This window comes from Corapipo altera, unplaced genomic scaffold (assembly GCF_003945725.1).
Source record: "Corapipo altera isolate COAL_440 unplaced genomic scaffold, ASM394572v1 23b, whole genome shotgun sequence".
NCBI classification, from domain to species: Eukaryota; Metazoa; Chordata; class Aves; order Passeriformes; family Pipridae; genus Corapipo; species Corapipo altera.
In genome coordinates, this window is record NW_020884885.1 from 1,906,307 (window position 1) to 1,933,870 (window position 27,564).

At 36.4% G+C, this 27,564-nt stretch overlaps 2 protein-coding genes across 2 annotated transcripts in view; one reads left to right on the top strand and one right to left on the bottom strand.

The window, feature by feature from the left end:
• Positions 1 to 27,564, bottom strand: part of AVEN (apoptosis and caspase activation inhibitor) — a 93,878-nt gene that overhangs the window by 25,376 nt on the left and 40,938 nt on the right. The window lies entirely within an intron of this gene.
• The window catches only part of CHRM5 (cholinergic receptor muscarinic 5), a 56,835-nt gene continuing 49,430 nt past the window's right edge, over positions 20,160 to 27,564 (top strand). Inside the window, exon 1 of the mRNA XM_027642340.1 lies at positions 20,160 to 20,328. The gene's annotated coding sequence lies outside the window, so the exon portion shown is untranslated. The remainder of the gene's footprint in view (positions 20,329 to 27,564) is intronic.

Sequence of the window (27,564 nt, forward strand, 5' to 3'; positions counted from 1 at the left end):
AGAAAGCTCAGAGATCTTTTTCTATATGTATCTGCAGTAAGTAAAATGTGATCATATGAACCCTGTCCACAGAATGAAAAAGCAAGTTTATCCTGTAAACTGAAACTAAGTCAAACTCATCACCAAACATTAATTTAATTTTGCTTTGTTTACTGTTAAGTAAACAAAAAAGATAATAACAAAGCAATAACAACACTCACACTAAACATGAGGATCAACATATTTCATTGGCTCACATGGCTTCTGGAGTGCAGGTGGCTCATGCCTGGACCTCTTGGAGTCTGTACATGGGCAACCACATCCACACAGGTCTAACCATCTCCAACACCTGACTTTTGTTCCTGTTGCTTTATTGAGATCTCTACAGTTTACATTTCCTACCTTTTATAAATAAGGAAATGCACTGTACTAGTACTTCACAAGAAGCATTGTGAAGACTTAAAATCATGGAAGACTTAAATTCATGAAAGTACTCACCATTATTTTTATGAACACTTTACAGAGAAAATATTTTAATTTTCAAAGTTTATGGGTTAAATTTAAGATTTAAATTGACTTCCAAAACTAAGACGAAAGCTTAGATACCTTTAAGAAATATAAGATGAATAATTGTGTTTCAAGAAAAATCATGGTATTTCATATAATTTACAAAGTGCCATGTCTTTCTAGTCCATTAAATTACAGCAGTCTTTTAAAAATCGAACATTTTTCTAAATAGCATGAAGCTGAATGATTAAAAAAAGGTCTTTCTTTTTAATAAGAAATTAATCTATTTGTTTTAATGAGGGTTAACCACACTGGTTTTTATTTCAGTTCCAAGGAGCCTCATGGGAGAAAGCAATTATTAAACAGCTTTAAGTATCTATGTGTAGCCTGGCACAGACACTCATTCTAAAAGGAAGACCTATTCTTAAAACACTTTACCCAGAAGTATTCCACTTCCATAGTACAGATACTTCACATCTGGAAAATCCTTATCATAATATTATGGTTTTTAATAAGTAAGTTAAATTGCCTAATATCATCTATTTTGCTGCAGAAGTGACCTTCTGTGCATGGATATGGATGGATAAAGCTATTTAAAACTCAAAGTACTATAAAGTGCTTGTGCTGTTTACACAGTAGTCTTGTCCTAGTACTTATAAAGCATCCCTAATGAGGCATATATTACAAGGTCTAGCAACTCTTAAAATACCAGAAGCTTTATAAAATACTTTCTAAGGACAACAATCTTTCTGTATTGTGTCCTTTTGCTAGCGTGGCCTGTCTAAAGGTCCAGTTGCCTCACTGACCATAGTCAGGACTTCAAGGACAAAATTTCATTAACTGAACAGGTATTCACTGACTGACCTCCAAAACAAAACCTCTGGAGAGATGGAGTTTCTCTCTTCAGTTTCAGTACCAAGAGAATCAGTAATAACTGGCTACAAGCACTGGTTTAATTCCACATTCTAATCCATACAAAACAAAGGGTGGAGGTGAATCAATCATCTCTGAAGTCAAATTTGTCTAGAAGAACGCAAAACAAGAATGTAAAGCTCATTTCCTCCAATTAGGGATAGACATTACAAAAAATCCTATTTCATCACTAAAAAGAGTGAAAATGTGCTCTCCACTCTAAATAAACCTTTTATCTCAACTTTTTAGATTCTTCTCTCTTTAAAGATAGCACATCTCACTTTTGCTATAGTAACACAAATTTCTTAACTAATTCCCCGTTCTTCTAACTGCATTCTCAAACACAAATGATGAGTACAGTACTCCCCCTGGAATAACTCTTCATTTTTAACTGCAGGAATAATTTTGTTGCTTCCTCTGCACTGACAGCAGTGTTAGCCTTGTCTCCCAAAGAAATGAAGCTTACACCCACTATGAGTCCATGCATCAACATAAACACATCAAGATTAAAAGAAAAAAACATCCCCAGTTTTCTAGATCTGAATTGAAAAGCCCTTAGTGTTGCTATTTCATGTACTGCCAATCCGAAATCAAGCTGGACAATTAGAAAAAGAAACTAAGTGCTTCTGTTTTCCTAAATGATGTAATGGTTAAGTCAGAAGGATAGTTAACCAGCAAATTATAACTGACCACATAAAAATGTAACAAATAAAGTCCCAGAAAATTAATTAAAAAAAAATTTTGGGATATATTTATTTACTTACAGGAATAATTGTTAAGGAAACATAGTTATGAGATACACCATTTGTCTTACCTGCCTATAACTTTTGATCTATCTGACAAATTTCAATTTAATATAACAGCAGCTGAAGTTTTTGAAGGTTCACATTTTGTGACCAACATTCATCAGGTAAAGAAAAGCCCTTGAATGTGGTAATTAAAGGAGTAACAATTAAAACTCATCCTCTTTTTCATTCAAAAAAATGCAGCAACCAGCAGGGCAATGCACAAATCTCTAAGCCTAAAGCAGTAACAGCATGGAGTGACAAGTGTCCAGACCAAAAAAGTTAGGAACAGAGAAAAGAGCATGTAAAAACAAGCTCTAAAGAAAATAAACTTAGTAGTTTCCCTGCCCATGGAAAACCTGTTTTTAAAAAGAACATTCAGAGAAGACCCTTTTTGTTTTCAGGGTATTATCTCAGGCAATTATTAAAAAATTCTCTTGTCACTGTCAAATCCAGGACTGACTATATAGTCTTCTGCTTAATCTGATTCATGTTAATGACTTTCTAAAATGAAATCATTAAGAAATGACAGACAGAAGGCCATAACCTTCAGAAAATTTTTCATTTAAATCACAGGAAAACAACTGATTTTTTTCCAACACTTTACTTCCCATTTACTTTCTACTTTGTTTGCTATACATTGTGTTTCCTAGTTACGAGGTGACTTTGGTAGGAACTTTAGCATATTACATTTCTGAACAGCCAGTTTATAAGGTCTTCAGATAAAGGAATTAACCTTTCAGTGAATCGTACTGTGAAGCATACAGATATTTGTATAAAACAAATAAAGAATAAAATAGGGTGAAAGCTAGAAAATGTTCTATAATTGCCTTACTTGACTGATTTATGGTTCATACCTGACTGTTTAATAACCCTCTTTTACCTGTTTCAGATACTTTTGCTGTCAAGGCTTTCTGACACACATATTCTATTCCTTTGCATGTAAACAAAGAAACAGAATATCCAGTATCTGTTGGGAGAAAAGATAGAGAACGCAAGCTGAAAGGTAACCTCAGAAAATGAGATTATTATATTTTCTAAGAAATTCACACTTCCATTATTATACACAGGGGCATATATGAGAGTGTATAAAATAGTATAATGAATTAAAACTATATAACTAAATCCCAAGGGAAACAAACAGATTCTACTTTAGTGGAATTTTAACCTTATAGTAGTCCTACTAAAACCAAAAGAAATGCTTGCAAAATAGTGCATAACTTAATATGAGTGAAGGTGGCAGAAACTGTCACTTAATCTATAATGCTATTTAAAGTACTATTTGTACTACTGCATCTAGTAAATTAGTTTGTAAAATGCATTATATAAACAAATTAGTGACAAAGATTCTTCTTAAGCTTGTAAAAGGGACAGAGGAAATAGCAATGATTATTTCAGCTATTACTATCATTACCATTGAAATTAAGGGCTGTAGAAGGGAGCATTTAATTTTAAATCTCTCTACTTCAGTCTTTAAAAGGAGCCTCTGATATACAGGTCATGTTAGAAGTTGAAAACTTAATCTATTATCAGTGCAATTTCACTGACACCTACTTAAACACATACAGAACACCATGTCCAGGTAATACAAACTCACGAGGAAACATTTTAAAAATAAGAGTAGCACAGATGGGGCTTCTTCTACGTGTATCTTTCAGATACAATCACTCATAAGCATACTTCAAGATAAAGCTAGCATTAAAAATTAATATCAAAACTACAACATGAATTTCCTATGTCTCCAATTTCATTAAGATCAAAATTTCAGTCAACTGTTTACCTGAACACAGATGAGAACACTGAAACTAAACTGAGGAACTGGAGGAAACAAAGATGCCTTTATGTGCAGTTCAGCTCCTCCCTGCCTTCAGGCTAACTGCTCTTCTCTCTGCTGAGTTGGCAGTTTTTAAAGCCATATTCTGCCTTTCACTGTTGAAAACCACTGGAGACGGCATTTCGAGACCTCTAAGAACCGCACAGTAAGGAACTCAGGATAAAAGCTGAATGCATCTCAAGCTACTATTTCTGAGGGGTTTTTATCTTACTGCTTTTATTAAATAGGTTTACCTTAGCTCATTTAGAAAACTGACCAAATCTTGACCAGTTTCTTGACCAAATCCCCCATAAAATTTAATATAATAACAGTATATGAGATGGGATTAGTTGCAAGCAAACATTTTGTTTTTATTTGAATAAAAAACAGCAGAGGACAATACTTGCATAGTTACCCATAAAGCTCCAAATCAACACCTGCCTCTAGCTTCATTAATGAAGACACATTCCCATTCCCTAATGGCTACTTATAGTGATATAAGATGAAATACTTGTAATTTTTATAAAAACTTTACACTATTTGACTTTTTAGTACCAAACTACTTAGGAAAGGAAGTAGGAAGGACAAGAAGGAAAATAAAAGATTATTCATGTTTTGAGATTAAAAGTTACATAACCTTTTGGGGCACATTTTTTAATTAGTCCATGTCCCTGGGGAAGCAGATGCTTGCCTGCTGCATCTTTTCCCATGGGGGTGACAAGCAGTGGCGGTCCATGGCTTCTCTTCAGGCCTGCACAGAACTGGGGATTGGGCACATACTACCTGAGCTGCCTCCAATCTCCTCACGAAAAACATGCAACTTAGATAATTTTTAGTTTTTAAACATCATCTTGAAGCAGTTTCCATGTCATTTGATGTGCACAGTAACGCACATCATGGTTTGCAAACTCCTTATTTAGCCTCCTAGAGAAACATGGAGAAACCATGAGAAGCTAGTAATAATACTAGAACCTCTGGTATGGGGAGACTGGGCAGATGACAGAATTAAAACCTGGAAGCTAAGGTTTCACCTCCTGATTTCTTATGATTCTATATGCAAGACCGGGCTTCCTACAACTGTCACTACCTCATTTGTACAGGAACACATACTTAGATAAAGCAGAGAGTCTCAGTCCATTCACAAAAAGACAAATAACTCCAACATACAAACCACCAGGCAGTAGCTGCCACAGTGTAAACCAACACAGATTCTGAGCAGACAAGCTTAATCACACCGAACAGTGTTAGGAAGGAGCCAACTAACCTAATTAGTACTATTATATATACCCTTCCAATTTTAAATACACTTCCTTTAATGTTATTTCATTTTCTTGCATAATACTTTCTTCCACTGGACAATTCTCTGTCTTTGTTTTTACATACTACGTAATACAGATTTTTTTTCTGTGCCCTTCATTTTTAACATTCCATACTATTTGACACTATGGACAGCTTCTTAAGAAACAGTAAGCAGACATATTTCATGTGTATCTGTACACAGTTTAGTCAGCATGATATAGAAGAATTAAATAACTCCAGAGTTTTACTACTGGTGTCACCTTAAGAATGTAGAGTTGAAGACAGACTTACTGAATCAGAGAGATAACTAGATTTCATTAAAAAAGTGAAGATTGCTATTTGTATGGTTTAATGGAAGATTTTCCCCCCTTTATTAAGGCAGTTAATTGTGACAGTGCAAAAATTGGAATGATACTAGTAGGTCCTAAAGAAGTTATCAGATTCAGGTACAGTTCATCTATTATACACATAATCTTCCAGAAAGGAAGAGAAGAAACTTTATTAAAGCAACCACCTCGCAAAGAAGCATTTTAAACTTTAATGTATATATTTATCTACATTAGATTTTCCAGTGCTAACACTGAGGCAGTTGCCTAAAATGTGGGGAGAAAAAGTAGAAGGAACCACAATCAGACCTGGCTTGCACAGAGTACCTAAATTCACTTGTTATATTTATTACCTTTTTCTGAAAATATTATCTAAATCTAAAAATGTCAAAGAAGCAGTAATACAAAAGATTTCAAGAGTGCCTCATAAGTAGTGGGAAGAATAATTTTAATTCAATTGGAAGTTTTAATACGATGCAATAGAAATTCACAATATGATTAGTATTTTTCACAGTTAGGCAAAAGAGATATCTCCTCTTCTCAAAAGGCATTCTACATTAATTTATCCTAAAAAGAATCTAGAAGGGAGAGCATTATTTCATTCTATTGTAGAGAATTTCCTAACTTTCCAGATCTACTTTGAGGAGAAAAGGTAATCTCCCGTGTCGCATAGCAATGAAATTTCATAATCCTACTCCACCTGTGCATTCTGCAATGCTTCAGGTTCTTGAATGCATATCATTTTTCACTACAAATACATAGAAAACCCAAGAAAACAAGTTTGTCCACTGTGCAAGTATTGTTTCATACCTGTGATAAATTATCTTCCATTCTGGAAGCCTTAATTAGGGATTCTTTTCTATAGTCCTACCCTAATACATGTAACCACAAGAAAAGTAGAACAATCACAGTATAAACATTAGGCTAAGAAAAGGTCAACAGCTAAAATAAGCTGAAAAAACTCTTGGAAAAAAAAAAGAATGAAATAGAAAAGTTGAGGAAAAAATGCACTTTATTGATATTTATTATATTCTGATTCTCCTAAGAGGATTAGTGACCTTTGGCATGCATTTATTCAAGTACTTTACAAAGGTAAATTTTTAACCATGTAGTATATATTACAGTGGATCTGAGAAGTGTACCTTTTAAGATACTTCAGGTTTTTCCTGCATTCACTTTTCCACTGCCATCAATTCAGCAATTCTAGGTATTTAGGGGAGGAAAGATGAGGGGGTACACCACTTAGAAAATGGAATTTGGAAAAGAACAGTGAACTGTTTTTGAAAACAGTGTCATGTACATGCCCATGTACGCAATTTAACCATATAAAACAGAAGAACATTTAGAGATTTCTATGCAACTTTACAAGAAATGCACCAATACTCGAAAACAGGTTGGAATATTAAGATCTACTACTTTTTCTTTAATACAAAATTACACTTTGACATTGCCTTTTTTAAAGAAGTCTGTACTCCTTAGAGTTAAATATGCAATCCTATCTGAAGATATTTTTTGCTAATGAACATACTTCAGAAAACATCACTATGGCATTACTCTTCCAGCATCTGATAGCCCAAGCCATACTTGCTGAAGAAATTACCGTGAAATGGTACATTTTTAACATATATCAGTAAATATTAATGAAATTATAAAATGGTACCAATATTTAGATGTATAGAAAAATATTTTAAGAAAGTACAATGCAATGCATTGAAGACTCATTTAAAAAGTCTGGACTGCTCAAGTTATAATCATTCTATTAACATGCCGTCAACCAACATTAAAGAATTTTCTCAATTTGTTTTTCAACTTTTTCCTTTTTAACTCAGGTGGACAATTTACAAATCAAATATTAATCCTTTCTTTTGGAGGAGAGGAAACAAGGTAGGGGGAACACGACTATGCTTGTGTCTATCTTTTCAATGACAATCCATTACTTGTTTCCTACTTCCATGACAATTCATGGAAGATACGGGGGAAAATTAAAATCAGACAGTTAAATAAATATATATAATAACATAGATTAACCTGCATTCTTTACCTCCTTACTCCACTTAGTTAAAAGCTACTAGGTACCATGGTGACAGACACAATAGAAATATTTAAAATACTGTATTTCATTCTGTACTCATCCTAACACTAACAATATAATGTGGATAAGTTAGAGGAGAAATGGCAAAGACCATCATCACTGGGAAAGGTCACAATGAAAGTTTACAGTAAGTCACTCGGCTGCTTCACTGCAACTAGTAAAGAACTTTATTTTTTTAAAAAAGGGAAAAAAACCCTAAAACAAAATAAAACCCCAAAACTACCCTGAAAGACTCATACATATATAGTGGAACAGCACATTCTTCCATATGAAGTTGATAAATTATGGATAACTACTTCTAATTCTCCTAGGACGATAAGCCACTTAACCCTTAATAGCTAGATATAGAGAAATAAAACCATGAATTTTGATCATATATCTTCTCATTAAAGCTCAAAGAGTGAAGACAGAAGAATAAGCTAATACCTTGTATGTATGTGTGGCAAAGTACTGGTAACCAAGCAACCAGCAGGAAACATGTCAGAGAGAAAAAGCATATTTACAGTACTAACAGTCTCTCATTTATACACAGTTACAAGTTACAAGAGGAGAGGATCAGAAAGCAGCACAAAGCAGTTACTGCACCTTTTCTTTTCCTTTTTTTTTTGCTTTACTACAGATACTGTCTGGGTTTAATCGGATCAATCCCACATGACAACAGGTGCCTTAATTCCCTTAATTCTTAACAAAATAAGTAACATGCCTAAATTCTGCATGAATAGATGCACAAATAGAGAATGCATTCTGAACTTACTTCCCACTTGTTTGGTTTGTACTTTAATAGGATTCTGTGTTAGTACTGGATGTGAATTATTTACTGTTTCTGTAAGAACAACAGAACTCCCAGGAAAATATATATACCTATACCATTAAAGAAACATAAATATATAGTGTATATATATGTTCAGCGAGATTATTCAGGCAAAGACAACTATTGACATAAATCACATACTTAGAGACTTATACCTTTAGCCTTGAAGTTCTTATGATTTTGTGAAAAGTACATGCATTAATGGTTCTGTTCCAGTAAACACCAACTAAAAATCCCCAATGCAGAAATTATATTTTTTGTTAATTTGTTTGTCCCTTTTAAACATATAAATGGCAAATAAGAAGGTTGTCAGACATAGTCATACTTAAGCGTTTGTGGGAACACAAGTATAGCAGAAACAATGTCTATCAATATTTCTTCAAACTAAATGATTCTCAAGACTCAAGGGAGCAGAGGAAGGAATGAAGTGTTAAATACATTTTTAGTCTTATGTTCCAATTTCAGTTAGTGTTTACTGAAAGTCAACCATTAATGCATGTATGTTGATTAAGCAGTGAAAACAGTGGTGACCCTGGTCCTCACTACACCCATGAGAGACTTGCCAAACTCACCAGAACACATCCACACATGAGACACAAGTCTTTTGATTTGAGTTTTGGTTGAGTCCATGGGGAGGAAAAGAAATCTTTCCACAGCAGATTTCTGCTTCTTCAAAGGCAAACTCCATGTTGAAGTTTCACTCTTACCTAGAATACATACTTTCTATTTTTTATACAAATATTGGTGTTAAATAACCTAAAGTCTATCACTTAAATGGACACAAATGACAAGAGGGATTGCTCCTAATTTCTAATACAGATTTCCAACAGAGATTATTTATTACTTTGTAATAAAAATTTTAAAATACAGTAATTACACAGTCATCTAGAAGCCCAGTATATAATTTGATTTTATTTGATCACCATGATACTTGCACTCTTTATTATAATCATGAGTACAATTTAAATCATGCTCACTGCATTACAGGTTATTAACTCAAAGAAGATTTAATAAAATGACAATACAACCAATCTGACTCTGAAATAAATCTTTAAAAGGCAGACTACAAAGAGAAACAGTGAAGAAGTACAAGTGGTCATTTCTAGGACTGCCAGTTGCATCAGCCACTTCTGTCAGCTATCAGTGATTTGGTAACACTTTATATGCCGTAATAAAAGAACAATATATTGATAACAATATTACAATAATCAAAGAAAAGACAGAAACAGTATCAATAACTGTAAGAAATATAAAACAATTTCTCTACACAAGCCTCGCATGAGAACTGAACTTTAATAGTTCAGATTGAAATCGAATGCAGAAGAGAAATGGTGACACATATGCTCAAACATTTTCCTCTGTTTTCATCTCTACAGTTTATGGTATGTAAGGCTATGATCATTCATATAAACATAATCATTTCATGAAACATTAACTTAAACAGTTAATAATATTTAGAAAGAAAATGTTGGGGTTTTATATTCCTGTTCAGACCATTGCGAAACCACAGGACTTCAACAGGTCTCATGTGAACAACTTTTCCTTCTCAAGCAGGCTTATCTATCCCTACGTCATTCCTGGAAGATGTTTTTCTAACCTGTAGAAGATCTTCAGTGACAGAGACTCTCCAGTCTCTTTAGAGATTCCACTCAAAATGTTTGGCTGTTCTCACATCAGAATATTTTTTTTTCCATATTTAATCTAAAACCTATCTCACTGCAATGTACATGCTACGTTACTTTTCATCTACACCATGAAGATGTATCCAGGCTGCAAAGGAGCCTTGCCAGGCAGTAAGCTGCATGGGAGTCAGCAGTGCTTCCTTAGACCTGATCACATCTGGAATACTGCACTGGTTTAGGCCCCCAGAACAGACAGTGATACATGGCAGTGAGTTCATCAGAGAGACACCAAGATGGTTGGGGACTGGAGCACTTGTACTCTGCGGAAAGGCTGAGGGAATCAGGCTTGTTCAGTCTGCACAAGAAACAGCTTTGGGGGAGACCTTACAGCAGCCTGGTAGTACTTATGGGGAGGTTATCAAGATGAGAGATGCCAGATCATTCAATGTGCACGGAAGGGAGGACAAGAAACAACTGGGATCAACTGAAATAAGAGTTTCAGACTGGATACAAGGAAAAACATTTTTATCATGAGTCAGGCAGTGGAGCAGGTTATGCCACCACCAACCTTTGAGATTACTACTGCATAAAGCCCTGAGCAACTGTGTCTGCTGACCTTCGTTTGCTCAAGAGGCTGAACTAGAGACCTCCTGAGGACTCTGCCAACCTGAATTATCCTATGATCTTATAACATGTATACAGCTTCAGAGAATTACAGAATCATTTAGGTTGGAAAAGACCTCGAAAATCATTGAGTCCAACCTGCGACTGATCACCACCTCGCCCACAGCACTAAGTGCCATGTCTAGCTGTTTCTTGAACATCACCTCCCCGGGCACTCCGCTCCAATGCTTAACAACCCTTTCCATGAAGAAATTCTTCCTGATGTCCAAACATCAAACATATAAAGATCATCAAACACACATTGTTTTCCTTTACAATATAACAACAATTTTACTTATTCAGACTGATGATTGATCACACAGTATCCCACCTCCATGAGTAGTGAAAAGCAGTTTCCTAGGGCAAATGAAACAACAGAAGAAGGTTATTCTCTTCTCCCTAATATTACTTCAACTAAATGGAAATTTGAAACTGATAACATTCCCAGAATTCTCAATTAGACCCCCTTTCCAAATGCTGTTAAAAATATGTTAGTTATCCAATCAGAGGGGATCTACTTAGTGTGGATTTATGCAAAAAAGAAAACATTCAAAGTTTTCATTTCCCTGCTTTCACCTGTTAACAACTTTCCTCTCTGCTCAGTAGTAGGGAAATTTTTTACTGTCTTTTTTTGTGTTCATATTTATTCAAAATATAACACAACTAGTAGCAGAGATAATTAGAAAAGAAAGCCATCTTTAATTACTCTTCCCCTAAATCCTTTGTATACTTCACTCTGCTTTTTTATTCTTTTTTGCCATAGCAGGTTCTTGCTCTGTTCCTTCATAAGAGCACAGAATCATAGAATCAACTAGGTTGGAAAAGACCTCTGAGATCGAGTCCAACCTATGACCCAACACCACCTTGTCAACTATGACACAACACCACCTTGTCAACTAGACCATGGCACTAAGTGCCACATCCAGTCTCATCTTAACTACCTCCAGGGATGGTAAATCCACCACCTCCCTGGGCAGCCCGTTCTAACGTCTGATCACTCTCTCTGTAAAGAATTTCTTCCTAATGTCTAACTTAAACCTCCCCTGGCACAGCTTAAGACCGTGCCCTCTTGTCCTATTGCTGGTTGCCTGGGAGAAGAGACCAACCTCCACCTCACTACAACCCCTTTCAGGTAGTTGTAGAGAGTGATGAGGTCTCCCCTGAGACTCCTCTTCTCCAGGCTAAACAGCCCCAGCTCCCTCAGCCTCTCCTCATAGGACTTGTGCTCCAGTCCCTTCACCAGCCTCGCTGCCCTTCTTTGGACACACTCCAGCATCTCAATATCCTTCCTGAACTGAGGGGCCCAGAACTGGACACAGCACTCCAGGTGTGGCCTCATCAGTGCTGAGTACAGGGGAAGAATCACTTCCCTGGTCCTGTTGGCCACACTGTTCCTGATCCAGGTCAGGATGCCATTGGCCTTCTTGGCCACCTGGGCACACTGCTGGCTCAGGTTCAGCTTCCTGTCAGTCCAAACTCCCAAGTCCCTCTCTGTATGGTCTCTCTCCAACCGCTCTCTCCCCTGTAGGGCTGCAGGGAGTTGTTGTGGCCAAAGTGCAGGACCCTGCACTTGGTTTTGTTAAACATCATACCATTGGATTCACCCCATTTATTCAGCCTGTCCAGGTCCCTCTGCAGAGCCCTCCTACCCTCCAGCAGATTGACATTCCTCCCCGAATTTGCTAATGGTACACTCAATCCCCTCCTTCAGATCATCAGTAAAGAGATTTAACAGGACTGTGCCCAACACTGATCCCTGGGGGACACCACTAGTGACTGGTCGCCAACTGGATGCAGCCCCGTTCACCAGCACTCTCTGGGCCCGGCCCTCCAACCAGTTCCTAACCCAGCACAGAGTGCCCCTGTCCAAGCCGTGGGCTGTCAGCTTTTTCAGGAGTATGCTGTGGGAGAGGGTGTCAAAGGCTTTGCTGAAGTCCAGGTAGACACATCCACAGCCTTCCCCTCATCCACCAGGCGGGTCACCTGATCATAAAAGGAGATCAGGTTGGTCAGACAGGACCTGCCCCTCCTAAACCCATGTTGGCTGGGTCTTATCTCTGTCCATCCTGTAGGTGCTGTGTGATTGCACTTAGGATGATCTGCTCCATAACCTTGCTGGGCACCGAGGTCAGGCTGACAGGTCTATAGTTTCCCAGGTCTTCCTTCCGGCCCTTCTTGTGGATGGGTGTGACATTTTTTAACTTCCAATCATCTGGGACCTCCTCAGTGAGTCAGGACTGTTGATAAATGATGGAGAGCAGCCTGGCAAGCTCTTCCACCAGCTCCTTCATCGCAAGTCTCATAGACTTGTGAAGATCCAAGTGGCTCAGCAGGTCACTAACTTCTTCCTCCTGGATTATAGGGGGACTACTCAGCTTCCCGTCCCTGTCTACTAGCCCAGGAAGTCAGTTGTCCTGAGGACAATCTGTCTTGTTGAAAACTGAGCCAAAGAAGGTGTTAAGTACCTCAGCCTTATCCTTGTCTTTGTTAACTATGTTTCCCTCCGTGCCTAACAAAGAATGGAGGTTCTCCTTGCCCCTTCTTCTATGGATGTATTTATAAAAACACTTTTTTGTCCTTAACAGAAGTGGCCAGCTTAAGTTCAAATTGTGATTTTGCCTCTTCAATTTTTTTTTCTACATGACCCAACTACATTCCTAAACACTTCATGAGTTGCCTGCCCTTTTTACCAAAGGCAATAAACTCTCTTTTTTTCCCTAATTTCCTGCAAAATCTCCCTGTTCAGCCAGGCCATTCGTCTTCCCCACCAGCTCGCCTTTGGGCACAAAGGGACAAGCCTGATCCTGCACCTTCAAGATTTCTTTCTTGAATTATGTCCATCCTTCCTGGACCCCTTTGTTTTTAAGGGCGGTTTTCCAAGGCACTCTCCAAATCAGCTTCCTGAGTAGGTCAAATTCTGCCCTCCGGAAGGCCAGGGTAGAGGTTTTGTTGACACCCTTCCTTACTTCTCTGAGTACTGAAAACTCTATCATTTTGTGGTTACTGTACCCAAGATGGCTTCTGACCACCACATCTCCCACCAGCCCTTCTCTGTTTGTAAACAGGTTATAGTCACCCACAAGAACAATGGCTGGCAATTTTGAAACCTCCTCCAGATGCTTCTAGAATAATTCATCACCTGTAGAATCATCACTTGTAGAATAATTCATCCTCGTTGGGTGGTCTATAACAGACTCCCACCAAGATGTCAGCCTTATTGGCCTTCCCCCTGATTCTGACCCATAAGCACCTCAACCTTATTGTCACTGACCTCAAGTTCTACAGAGTCAAGAGACTCTCTTAACACAAAGAGCCACCCCTCCACCTCTCCTACCTTGTCTGTCTCTTCTGAAGAGCTTGTAGCCATCCATGGCAGCACTCCAGTCACGTGAGTCATCCCACCACATTTCTGTGATGGCGACTACATCATAGCTTTCCTGCTGCACGATGGCTTCCAGTTCCTCTTGTTTGTTACCCATGCTGCGTGCATTGGTGTACATGCACTTCAGCTGGGCTGCTGATATCACTCCTAATCCTGGCTTTCCACCCTCAGCCTCATCTCTGGAGAGCCTGATTTCAAGCCCTTCCCCTTTCAGACCTAGTATAAAGCCCTCTTGATCAGCCCTGCCAACTTCTATGCTAGGCTTCTTTTGCCCTTGCTAGAGAGATAAAGCTCATAAAACCTGTAACCAGGATCATCTGATCTTCTACCCCTATCAGAAGTATCACATACACAGGTACATAGTTAACAAACTGCTGGGTAATCTCTTTTTACCAGCCCAAATTCAGAGTTTCTGTAGTTTTTGGGGGGGGAGGGGGGCTTTGTTTCATTGTCCATTTTCTTTTCCTATTTTTCTCCAGTCTGCAATTATTTTCCGATGTTTTCCACCAAAATGACAATTATAGATCTGTAGTGCAAAAATGGGAAGATCAGAATAATTATGGCAAAAGAACCTACATAATCTGATTTTTCATCATAATAAATAGAATTACAATAAGTGTCTACCTGGACAATAAATTAATCCATCCAATTCTTAATGACACAACCCCAATGAAATAATATTTTACAATTTAATAGATGCATTCTACAACAGCTCACTTTTCTGTGTCGAGTGCCAAAGCTTCTAAGAGATTTATTATTTAATCATAAACGTTGAGAAAATTCAGTGCCAAACTCACAAAAAAAAAAAAGTATAAATACATATTATATCTAATCACACTTTGTCAGAACAGTTTGTTCCAATAAAGGCTTCAGTAAAACAAAATTATGCAACTTTCAGTATCATTTAAAGCATTTATAATTTTTAGCACACTGAAGTTGCCAAGAAACCCTGAGAAGCAGATGGGCATTTATTGCTGTTGAAATGCAACCAGCTACACCAGAAAAGAATTGGGCCTGTCATACTTACAGGAGAAATGTTTAATATTACAGCTTCCTATAATTTAATTTCTTATTTTAATTAGCAAATAGTTTAAATGAAATAAATTTTTAAAATCTGGTTTCCTTAGTAGATTCCACTAGTAGCATCACTATTTCTATTCTATTTAAGAACATGATCATAAAAATAAATAAATCACTATCTGGGCAACAGTCTTATTCAAGGAATTCATAACAAACCACCTGAATCTCTGTCCCTAGCTAAAGTTTTTCTTACTGAAAGCATAAAACAAAGCTTGATTAAAATCTCAATTTGTTTAAAAAAAGACAAGGAGTACATTCTACATTTACTTATAATTTTCAAGAAATTTCTTTGTTATATTGCATTAATATCATAAAATGCCATCCATTATCATCATATTCATTAATATCAATAAATATCATTCATTCATTTATTCACTATAGAAGCAGCCCTCATCACATCTACTACAAGGTTATAGCCTTACACAAGCATAAATTATAAAATTTATAAGAAATATTATTTCAAAGTCACTATAAGTACTATAAAATTAAGGCTTACCTGAGACAAGCCTTCTAAGTTTGATTACTCCAATGTCATTTTTCTAAACACTGTTCTCACCAAAGAAGGTGTTTGATTACTTCAAGAACAACCAATAAAGTACTTCCAAACTGGCACAATATTTTGCTTCCACTCTTTATTCAAGGTATAATTTAATGCTGTTGAATGCATATCCTGTGGATTATCTCAAAATGCTCAATAAATTTTCAAGTTGTCCTACTAGCTTGTATAAGATTACAGTGGTCTGCATAGAAGATTACAGCAATTTGGAACACACACAGAGGAAATCAGATATCTAAATCAACATACTTTTTTAATGACCCTCATTACAACTATAGAGCTATTTTCTGTTATATCAACAGAACATTCATCATTTCTTTTACTTTCAGAAGTAGATCGCCTGATCAAAAGAAACTGTGTTTTATAATAGAGGGTACGTTTTGTAGTCAGCCATCCATATTGGGACCAATTTCAAAGCTGAGGTGTTTTTACAGTTAGCAGCATCTTTTTGGCTGTTGGAGGTAAACGTCATCTTTAATTCATTAAACAAACAGCACTTCTTTTCTCCCAGGCAGAAAATGCTGCCAGCAATAATATATTTAAGGTATTTTTTATTATATTTAAGAAATTTTTTGCAGGTGTTGTTACTGAGATAACAGGAAAGTGGATAATGGAAAGGGAGGTCTCTGAAACATGAATATCTATCCATACATCCACTGAAAGATATTTTTAAAAAAGCAAAAAGCACTCAACTGTCTTTTAACTGTCTCAACTAATACACAAAATAGTCTCAAAAATATTCTTAGGATCTCACTAATTGATAAAGTGCATGAAATTGCACTGATAGGTTCCTAAAGCTACTGAAAAGCATGCAGCTGTTTCACGGGTCCTATTTGCTCCTAGAAGGTGATATTCTGGACAAGCCAAATAAAAGCTGAAGCACACAGATAACAGTCAACTTCTACATTCTAAGATTTAATTTCTTAATTTTAAGTCTTTCCGTTAAACATGATACAGTAATACCGTGCAAAATTTGGAACATGTAAAAATTTTTTTAGGAAAGGATATTCTTTGGTGTTTGATCTTTGTACACTTTCAAGCCTAATCACCAAGAAGGGAGATTTAATCCGTGAAACAGAGGGCAGCTAACACGGTCTAAGTGATATTTATGTGTTAGAAAAACAAATTACTTGTTGGTAGAATGGCCTTGTTAGGTTTTAGGGCTGGACATGCTTCAGTGATCTCAGACCTAAGGGGAGAACAGTTAACAAGGCTTAGGAAGGAGGCCCACTAATAGTGGACACAAAGAATGTAGAATTTATGGGCTATACGGCAGAACTCCCAAGATAAGGAAGAAATTAATAAAGCCAACTCACTAATTGTGCTGAAATCAGCTCCAAATGGGTAAAAGGTAATTCCAGCAGGGGGAGAAGGCAACCACTGACTCATAGATCACTCACCCAGGAAGACCACTGACCCAAAAGAAGGGTAAGAATGAGCATGAGGACTAATCAGCATGAGAAGCAAGAGAATCATTAGCCAATAGTAGACAGAACATTAATTAACAAGATAACTATGTAACTTGTAGCCACTGAACACTAAGTCCTTTGTTTGCTAAAATGTATAAATAGTAAAGTTTTGATAGTGGGGGCCTTGACTAATGGAATGCCACTGAGCACTGAGGCTTGCACAACTCTGAAATAAATAATCAATGTCTCTCTCGAGTGTGTAACTATTGGCTTGTTGCACACTGGGTAACAAATCCAATTTTTGCAGATAAGAATACTCTTCCCATCCCCCACTCCCAGCAGAGACAAGGAAAAAATTTTTCTTGACCAGCCACCCCAAAAAAAAGAATTGAAATTGTAAAAAACAGGTGACTGGGAGGATGTACCCTCCTGAAAAGGTAGGTCAAAGAAACCTCCTAGAAATAAAAGGTATGGAACAACAAAACTTCCATCTGCATACACAGCCTATTCCATGGAGGGTAGAGTTTCATGGAACACTGCTCCATTCAAATACCCAGCAGGAAGCAAAACCTGACATTTCAGAAGGTACTAAAATGCTCTGGATGAACAGAATCACAGCTTATCTTCCTGTTTCTTCTCATCACACAATTATTCGTGTCTCTGTAAGAGATATTTTAACTGAATAGATGTATTCTTTTGCAAGTGTTAGATTTTAACGTTCGTCTCTCTTTTAAAAAGTGGCAATCAACAAGTAGTTATCTGAAGTATACTAGAACCAAATGTAGAAGTTGTATGCATTAGGCAAAACAACAGCAGTGGGCAATCCCATTCAGTGGTGATGCAGACACATATCTTTATCAGCCCACGTGAGAAGCATGTCCCTGTCCTACAGGTACCACAACTGCAAGATAGGGGCTGAGGCTTTCTCTGTGCTTCTGCACAGCCCTATGGCCTCTCACCCAGCTCGTGATGCCCAGGCCTCTTTCATCTGCAAATCTTTCATGTTCTACCCCAGTATGCTTCACACATGGGCTGACAGAAGGGTACTGAAATAGCAGTCTTTTGCTGCCATTATGCAGGATGCCTGCAGTGTGGCAGGAGATCATGTGATGAATCACAGAAGCATGAGTCTTGTACTCCCCTCTGAGACTTGACGTTTGTGTAATTGAAAAAAAAGACAGAGATTCCATAAAAATAAGGCTGAGATAAGGCATAGAGCACGATACTCATAATCCAACTGACAAATGCATTCATACACTGAGTCACTCAAAAAAGTACATTATGAAAAAACGAAGTCTAATATTTTGATAATCCCCAGCTGAATGAAAGTGGAAAATAATTGCATTCAAACACCATTTAAATAACTAAATAATTATTAAAAGGTATTGGATGTTTCCTACTGTACATTCCAACTCCAGATATAGAAAGAAGTACTGGACACTAAGTTATCAGGGTACACTTTTTGACCTCCAGTGACAAAACCAGAATTGCATGCCTGAACAGGTGTTTGAAGATGCTATTTATATTATGCCAGCACTACTCACCAAGAAGCTAATTCTCTCCTAGAACATTTTTAACCTGACAAACTTTTAAAAATGCAATTTAAGAAATTGTAACTGAGCATAATTAAAACACCCAGCAGGCAAACAGATAAGTAATGCACTACGTATAGATTAGTTTGTCCTATCTTTTGTTACTCAAATATTCAAGTGTAGATAGTTACTTGACGGACTATGTTGCAAATAATATCCATTATAATCTATTTTTCCATCCTTCCCTTAGTTCCCGCACATATAACATTCTTAAAATTTTAAGGAAACAATACAGCATCAAAATAAATCTTTCTCAAAATTCTAAAATCATTTTAAAATGAAAGAGTTATAATATAGAATCTGTCATAAATGGCTGTAAAGGTGTTGTATTGGGTTTTTTTTCCAGTTGCCAATGCTACAACAACAAATCCTCAGAAGGACAAAAAAAACCCCAAAACCCAACACCAAAACAAAACATCCTCCTTCTGAGACAGAATCCCAGTTTGTCCTCCACAAGTGGGCATATATGATAAAGCTCAGTTCCCAGGATTCATTAATTAAATACCAAAGTGTTGATTAGAATGGGAAAGAACCAAGCTCTAAACAAAGAATGCACCTGCACGCATATAACTGCAAGACAATGTACGCCTTGATGCACGGACATATGAAAGTCTCTCATATTTTCTGATTTTTTGGCCTTTCAATATGCACTCTCAATGGTGCCTTATTCATTGATATTGCCCTTCAAAATGAGAGCAGTACTGGACTCCTTTCTCCTTTAGACTTTCTTGATGTATTGTTAAAACTGGCTTTTAACTAGCCTGTGAAAGTGAATTCATTACTTCATTCATTCTTCTTATTTTTGGCAAAGGCGTCAGTAGATGTTTTTAAACTGGCAAAATTACAGGATTAAAATGCATAAATCAAAAAAGTTTACTTAACAGACTATACAGTAACATACATAATTAGCAAGAGCAAACTAAAATTCCAATATTTTTAATATTAATTTATGAATTCATTACTTAATGAGACAGATTTTAAACTGTACCACTGCAGTAGTCCTTAATTGTGTCCTAATTATCAGGTAAATCCAGATTATATTTTTATGTACTGATTTCACTTCAAAATTGCCAAGTTTATAAAATGAGTCTTTAGAAAACCCTGCATACAGTCTGAAAGTAGGAAGAAAGGACTTCTGTTCCCACACAATACATGTACAAAAGCAGACATACGGAAGGAAGATTATAGAGGTTTTTGAACAAGACCTGTTTTCCTACCTCTCCCGAGAGACTTCCAGAAATCATTCCTTATTTACTGGGAAACTGGCAATTTTGTGTCTTTTGCAGGACGGCCCTGCTCTTCTGCAGAATATAAACATGTAGCTCATTTGTCACATCACAAGACAGAGAATGAACCACACAATATCACTGAAACCATCTGAATTACGGACATGTGTTTTTCAGATGCATGACTATCTGCTGGGTGACAGCTACACACATGGCTCACAAAGAACATTCTTTAAACTAGAAAAAGAATAGGGGGAAACTAATAACCTTTCAGGTAAGTCTGAAACTTAACAAAATTCAAACCTTAGCTCAACTGAAGGCTGAACAATATAATTTCAGTGAAATTAATGTTCATCTATTAGAAAGAAAAGACCTAAAATTTTACATTAGTGAATGTCCAAAAACCTCTTTTAATCTCAGTTATTTTGTAACCATGTAGTATTTTTGAAGGAAATTGTTTTCAAAACAATGTAAGACATGAAAAAGAAAGGGGATCTATAGCTGATTGTCTTCTGGAAACAAGCTGTACCTAGGCATTTATAGATAATAGTTTCTACGATTTGCAAATCATGGGCTTTAAAAAAAAATCCGGATACCTGTAATTCTATTTAATTCTTCCCTTCATAAATATATGACACTTCCCCTACCTTATTTCTAGTACGTTAAAAATCAACATAGCACACACCTTTTAAAAAAAACAAAAACCTTTTGGAACAACCTAGCCTAACAACTCAGACTTTATTAGTTTTATACTGCTTTCTGAAATTCAATTGAAATCAAACCTTACCTTTTACCCTAATTTTCATTGATGAAGGAGGGAGATCTTTCAGAGAATTTCCAGCAAAACTTTTTAATTACTGTAATTTTAACAGCTCCAGAGAACTACATTACAGATTTCAAAATATATGCAGATACACTACAGTTTACCCAGAGCCTGCAACATTAAACTACTCCTTTCAATATTCCCTCTCATCTGAAGTGTACTATGAAAAACAGTACCAACCTAATCTCAAGTTAAGATTCTCTTCAAATATTTGCTCATAAGAAGACAGTTGCAGAGATGAGACACAGTAACTTCTCATAGCTATGAAATCTGCAAAGGATGCAAATGTTTCCATGAATTCTTATGTACCAGAGAGAGGCCAAAAACTTTTATAATTAAAATCACAACAGAACATAGAACCTACACAACTAAGGTGAACTAACTGCTCATGCTAAGGTTTAAAATTAATCCTCCAGGTCTAAGAACTCTCTAAAATTCAAGGCTCCATAAATTCAGGGGATGGGGAGGGAGTAAAAGTAGAAACTAACAGAAGATAATAGGAGAACAAATGCAGATTTCTGTAAAACTGAGAAAAAGAAATGCGATTTGCAAATACCATAATGATGTAGCTCTTTCAAAATAATTTCTTAATTCAGGAGTTAAGAGGGTTTTCTTGCAACATTTATAGGTTTTGGTTGTTAAATCTTATAGTCAGTTGGGAAAAAAACTCCAAAATCAATTTTGTGAATATGATTTCAAAACCAGCAATAGAAAATGGCTAAAAATTAAGCAGATTCTGGGAGGCAAGTGGAAAGCACATTAAAAAGTGAAGGAATAAAAGGATGATAAAGTGTTTGGACATAGGAAATCCAGGTTGAATATTTCACCTGTCTAGAATCAAACAGAAAGTCTGTGCCAAAGACATCAATTAGCTTTTAAAAAACTATTTATATTACTCAGTTGAGAAGTACCCACAATTTTTCTTCAGTGTAAGATGTACTTAAAAAAAAAAACTTTCAAACTAGAATGATTAAATATATAAAAATAAAAATCAAAGAAATCTGCCTTTGAAATTAATAGCTATGATTACTACACACCATTAAAATCAAATCGAATTAGTCTTCTTTTAAAGTTACATGTTGTTGCTAAAGGTTTTCAAACATCAATCAACTGAGGTGATACAAACAAATGTCTAAATACCTGCAATTATATTTTACTACACTGAAGTAGAATCATAGATTAACTAAAAAAGGGAACATAAAATTACTTAGATTTGAAGCAAGTGTAAGTGAAGACTTTATTTCAAAGTAAAATAAAAACAATAAGGGATTAAAAAGCAGCTGAAAGTTTTTTTCCCTTCTAATTTAAGAGTAACAATAGTACAGAACATTTTCTAAAACTGTGTAACATATATTGTTGTCTCCTACAGCAAAAAGGCATCATTTTGTTTTAGAGGCAAGTGTCTTGCAGTACATTTGGCAATAAAATAGGTTAAAAAAAAAAGGCAAACATAAATCCCGTGAATCCTCACAGCTATACAATACATAATCATTCAGGGCAGCAAGTTCATGCTGTGCCTTGCAAATTCACTTGAAATAAATGCGTTTAAAAAAAAAATCCATTTGGGAGGAGTAAAGTCTTTGAACAAATCCTTTATCACACTCCAAGTGGAATCACTTGTTCCAAAGCACAGAGCATATCTTCTGCAAATTAGGTAATCCCCCAGACAGGTTACCCAGGTTAAACAATTTCCAAATTGCAGAAAGTTGTACTGTAGTTATGCACAATTCCTTGCTAAACTCTTCAACAGAAATTGCATCTACAATGACTAACCGACTTTTTTTCAATACTAGCTTTTGTCCATAGACTCGCCCTCTACTTCTTGCATTTCAAAAATCATCCCCCATTTAAGATTGCTAGTCTTTATTTAACATAAAATTAACTATAAAAGTATTGAAGATGTCAAACATTTATTTCTTAATGCAATATGAAATTTTTATATTAAAGAGGTTATATTTTTCTTACTTCCCAGAAAAGCACCATGTTCACACTAACCTTTTAACTAACAGGAACAGATGGGTCTAACTGGATACAGGCGTGATGGAGCATTGTGGTAGAGCAAAAGAACATGTTGATTCTCATACCTCTGGCAGATGGGAACCAGCCAAAATTAATTTTAGACTCAAAAATGTTTTGCTACTTCTCAGTAAAAAAGAAAAAAAACTTGAAAAATATATTTTATACATGCCATCAGAGCTCAGACAACAGCAGCTTTCAAAAAGTTGATACCATACATTAAAACCAATTACATAGGCTTACTGTGTGTCATTTTTAAGCCTGTGAATAAATTAGAAATTCCTGAAAACAGTAGCTTATAATGGAAGTGCTGACACAACCTTAACTACAGCAGTAAATGCGCTGCTATTATGAAGTTGTTATGGCAACTAGAATGATCAAGTTGAGAGGGAAAGAGGAAGAATGTGTATAAGCAAAACTTAAAAGTCTTTGACACCACCCCCTGCAAACTCTTCCAAAACTTGTGGTCACAGTGTTATCACTCCTTAGCTTGACAACAAAAAAAATTAACTGCAAAACTGCCCCTTACACAGGTGAGGGGGATGAGTTGCTACATGAGTTTAAAATCCAAAACAAATTAAATCCAAGATCATAATCCATCTGGTTCCTGAATATATATGAAGAGTCTAAAAAATAGAGTCAATTGAAAGATATCTGGATAGCATCTGCTGAGCACATATTCATCAGATATTACGAGTTAACAAACAACAAATACACAAAACTGTTCAGTCTTCAAGACAACTTCATAATTTGTTACCAATCTGAATAGTTTAGTAACAGCACCCTGCTGTTATTTGACTGAATCAAACAGACAGCACATTCACAAATACTGATCCATTAATTAAAATGTGATTACAAATATAATTGAAGCTCATATATTTGTGAAACAATCATTACTTACCCTTCCTAATACTGTGTTAAACAAAAGCAAAAATCTTCAGCTGTTTCCAATATTAAAATAATGGGGAAAAAACCATACCATGGCAGTCAAATTTTTATACACAAAAATGCCCAAATTATGATTTCTAAAACATACTAATTAAAACGTGTGTCAGCACACTATTTCATTCTCAAAAAAAAAAAAAAAAATTAACTGCAAGTATCATTCTTGCAAAATTTCACTGAACAAAATTTCCACCAAAATGTTTGCAAGTACTCAACAGTCCTAGAAATAACATTAAATCATCACCATCATTATTATTATACAATTTTATTAAAGCATTCTGTCCAAATACATCTACTAGCAACACTTCAACTAGAAAAGTAGAAAACAAACTATTTGCCTGCCTTCTCAAAGGATTTCTTATTAAAGTCACTTTGCCTCAAGTGTAACTTGACAGCCATAACTAAAATCTAGGAAACACAAAAGGCCTCAGATGTCTGACACGATAAGAATTGTGCTAAGTACTTTTACTCACTCATTTCCTTGGTAACAAAATCTCCTTTTCTTCCAAGCTATCTCAATCCATTTCTCTTTTGAGTTTGTTGTTCTATACCACTTTTCAGACTACAGGAAATACTAATTTAATGAGAATAGTCTCATTTTAAGAGATGACAAAGTATCTTCTTTCACTGAGAGCTAGCAGATATAGCTGTTAAATTAAAAATAATTTAAGATTCAGGTCGTTGTGTTTTTAAGTAAAAAATTACTCAGTGATAATTGTACAACTGATTTCAAAAATTTAAAACTTTGAAGACTTTTTATTTATACACACATTGATTTTTTAATCTTTTTTTTAAGAAATGTACAATATATTCTATATTGAACACTGAAAAATACAGTTTTGCACATGAGTTTTATTTAGCTGGAAGGTAATAAAATATTCCACTCAAAACAGAATTATTTAATCTTCAATAACAAATAATTATTGATATGAGATCACAACAAACACACACATCCTCAAAGAAAAAGGGAAAAAGAATAAGGCAGAAGAGTATTTTGTTCATAAAGGCAAGAACTACTTGTAAGCAACAAAAGAAGCAGCAATAATGACAACATTTTCTTCAAAACATTAGCTCTGCAGTGATTAAAAAATTCTGACAGATACACTGCTTTTCTCTGAAAAGCAATGACTACTTATCAACTTCCTTGAAACAGGTAATCTGATAAAATTCTCAAAAAGGAAAATGCTTAAAAGTTTTTTCTAACACTATGTCTTCTTTTTTTTTTTCCTAACACTATGTCTTCTTTTTTTTCCCCCCTCGATTTCTTTACATTACTAACATTAGTGATTATCATACATTTTATAATCTGTAGAAACAGTTGACTGAGATACAGCTTTACTGATCACTCAGTTTTATTAGAAAAATGTTTTTTCCAGTATATTTGACAAATTACTTTCATACAGTAGGGGTAATTTTTGACCTTTAAGACTTGAAGAATCCATAATTATTATTCATGAACGGACTAACACAGACTAACACATGGCTTAATACTTTTTGCAAAGCTATCAGGTTTGCTACTGTAAATATTAAATATCACCAAGATTCCCATGAAATTTCAGTGAGCTTTTAATTCAAATGCTCACACACTTAAAGTGCAAAATGTTTTTAAAGCAAACATCGTGCTCACTTCTTATGTAACTTTTAAAAAGCACTTTTCTTAAAGCAGGTAAGTGCATTATTCACCATAGATCTGATTTTCAGGTGCGGTTTCAACCTGTTGCTAACCAAAGCTACATAGTAGTTATTTTGAGGTTTTTGGTTATAACGTGTACACTCAAAAAAGTAGGAACTGAAACAGAAGTCTGTCCAAGAAGTACAGGACTTCTTCCTCACTGCGAATTAACTTTTCTGCTATCAGAAAATAATCACAGAATCACAGAATATGCTGAGTTGGAAGGGACCCACAAGGACCATCAGACTCCAACCATTAGATTCGCACAGGACCATCCCCAAGAGTCACACCATGTGCTTGAGAGGATCATCCAAACAGTTCTTGAACTCTATCAGGTATAGTGCTGTGACCACTTCCCTGGGGAGCCAGTTCCAGTGCCCAATCACCCTTTGAGTGAAGAACTTTTTTCTAATACCCAACCTAAACCTCCCCTGATGCAATGTCAGGCCATTCCCTCAGGTCCTGTCACTGGTCGCCACAGAGAAGAGATCAGCGTCTGCCCCTCCTCTTCCCCTCACGAGGACATTGCAGACTGCAATGAGGTCTCCCCTCAGTCTCCTCTTCTCCAGGCTGAACAGACCAAGTGACCTCAGCTGCCCCTCATATGCCTTCCCCTCAAAGCCCTTCACCACCCTCACTGCCCTTCTTTGGACACTCTCTAACAGCTTAATATCTTTCTTCTATTGTGCTGCCCAAAACTGCACACAATATTCAAGATGAGGCCGCCCCAGTGCAGAGCAGAGCAGGACAATCCCCTCCATCGACCGGCTGGCGATGCTTTGCCTGATGCCCCCCAGGACAGGGTCGGCCCTCCTGGCTGCCAGGGCACTGCTGACTCATGTTCAACTTGCCAACGACCAGGACCCCAGGTGCCTTTCCGTGGCACTGCTTTCCAGCATCTCATTCCCCAGTCCATACATCCAGGGTTGCCCTGTCTCAGGTGCAGGATCCTGCACTTTCCCTTGTTGAACTTCCTATGGTTGGTGATTGCCCAGTCCTCTAATTTGTGGAGGTCTCTGCAGGTTCTCCCTGATTTTGAGGGAGTCAACAGCTCCTCCCAGTTTTGTGTTATTTGCAAACTTGTTTAGTATCCCCCTTACAGTTCTGCAACATGCCTGTGATCCAAATGAAAATATGTAGAGGGATGTAGCCAGCCCCCTGCGAGTACTTGCTCCTGGCTTAGAGGTTCGAGAACTTCATGTCAATTGACACTGTTTACGGACGTGGAATCCCTCATCACGCCATCCTGTGAGTGCAAGATAACCAAACTCTGCAAGAAGTAATCACATAGTACAGCACTGATAGCCATATACTAGATATCCAGGCACGAGACAGACTATAGGACCTTCAGAGTGCTCAGTGGTGCATGCTTGAAGTTTTTGCTACTTTGGTAGCAATATTCTCCACCAGAGATGTTATTTATCCCCTTTAGTCATGCAGCTTATATATATATAGCTTAATCCTGTTACAGTTTGACCAAATGGAAAAGATTTTCAGAACACCATGCTAAAAATACAATTCCTCTTCTTCGTGCTGTAGTCAAGGCTGAAAAATTTAACCAGCTTCATCTTCAGAGTTTGAATTCTTAACACCAATCATCTCCTTATCTTAGACTCAGATTGGATATCAAGATGTCAGGACCACTGTCATCGACTAAATTTTAACGTGCTGCTTTATCCGTGTTTATCCTCATCTCTGGGTTTGAGACAACAGAATACTTGATACTTTTGATACTAACATACAAATAGCTCAGGTTACCTTGTTCTGAAGAGGGGAAAAAAGTGGGGTTTATAGATGTATGTCTATATGTGCACTTGCACATGTGTGTATTAAAACACTGCTCAGTTATTTTGTGCTTCAGGACTTCTTATGGGGATAATCACAGAGTAGATATTTGAATCCGCTGTTTTGGGATTTGCAAGGAGGGAAGCAGACCAGGCTAGCATTGTCTCCCAAAAGCTTATCTAAGAATACAAAGGTTGTGCCTTGTCAGATTCCAAATACTTGGAAGGTTTTCATAAGAATCAGCACTTTCATGAAATATCCTGATATAT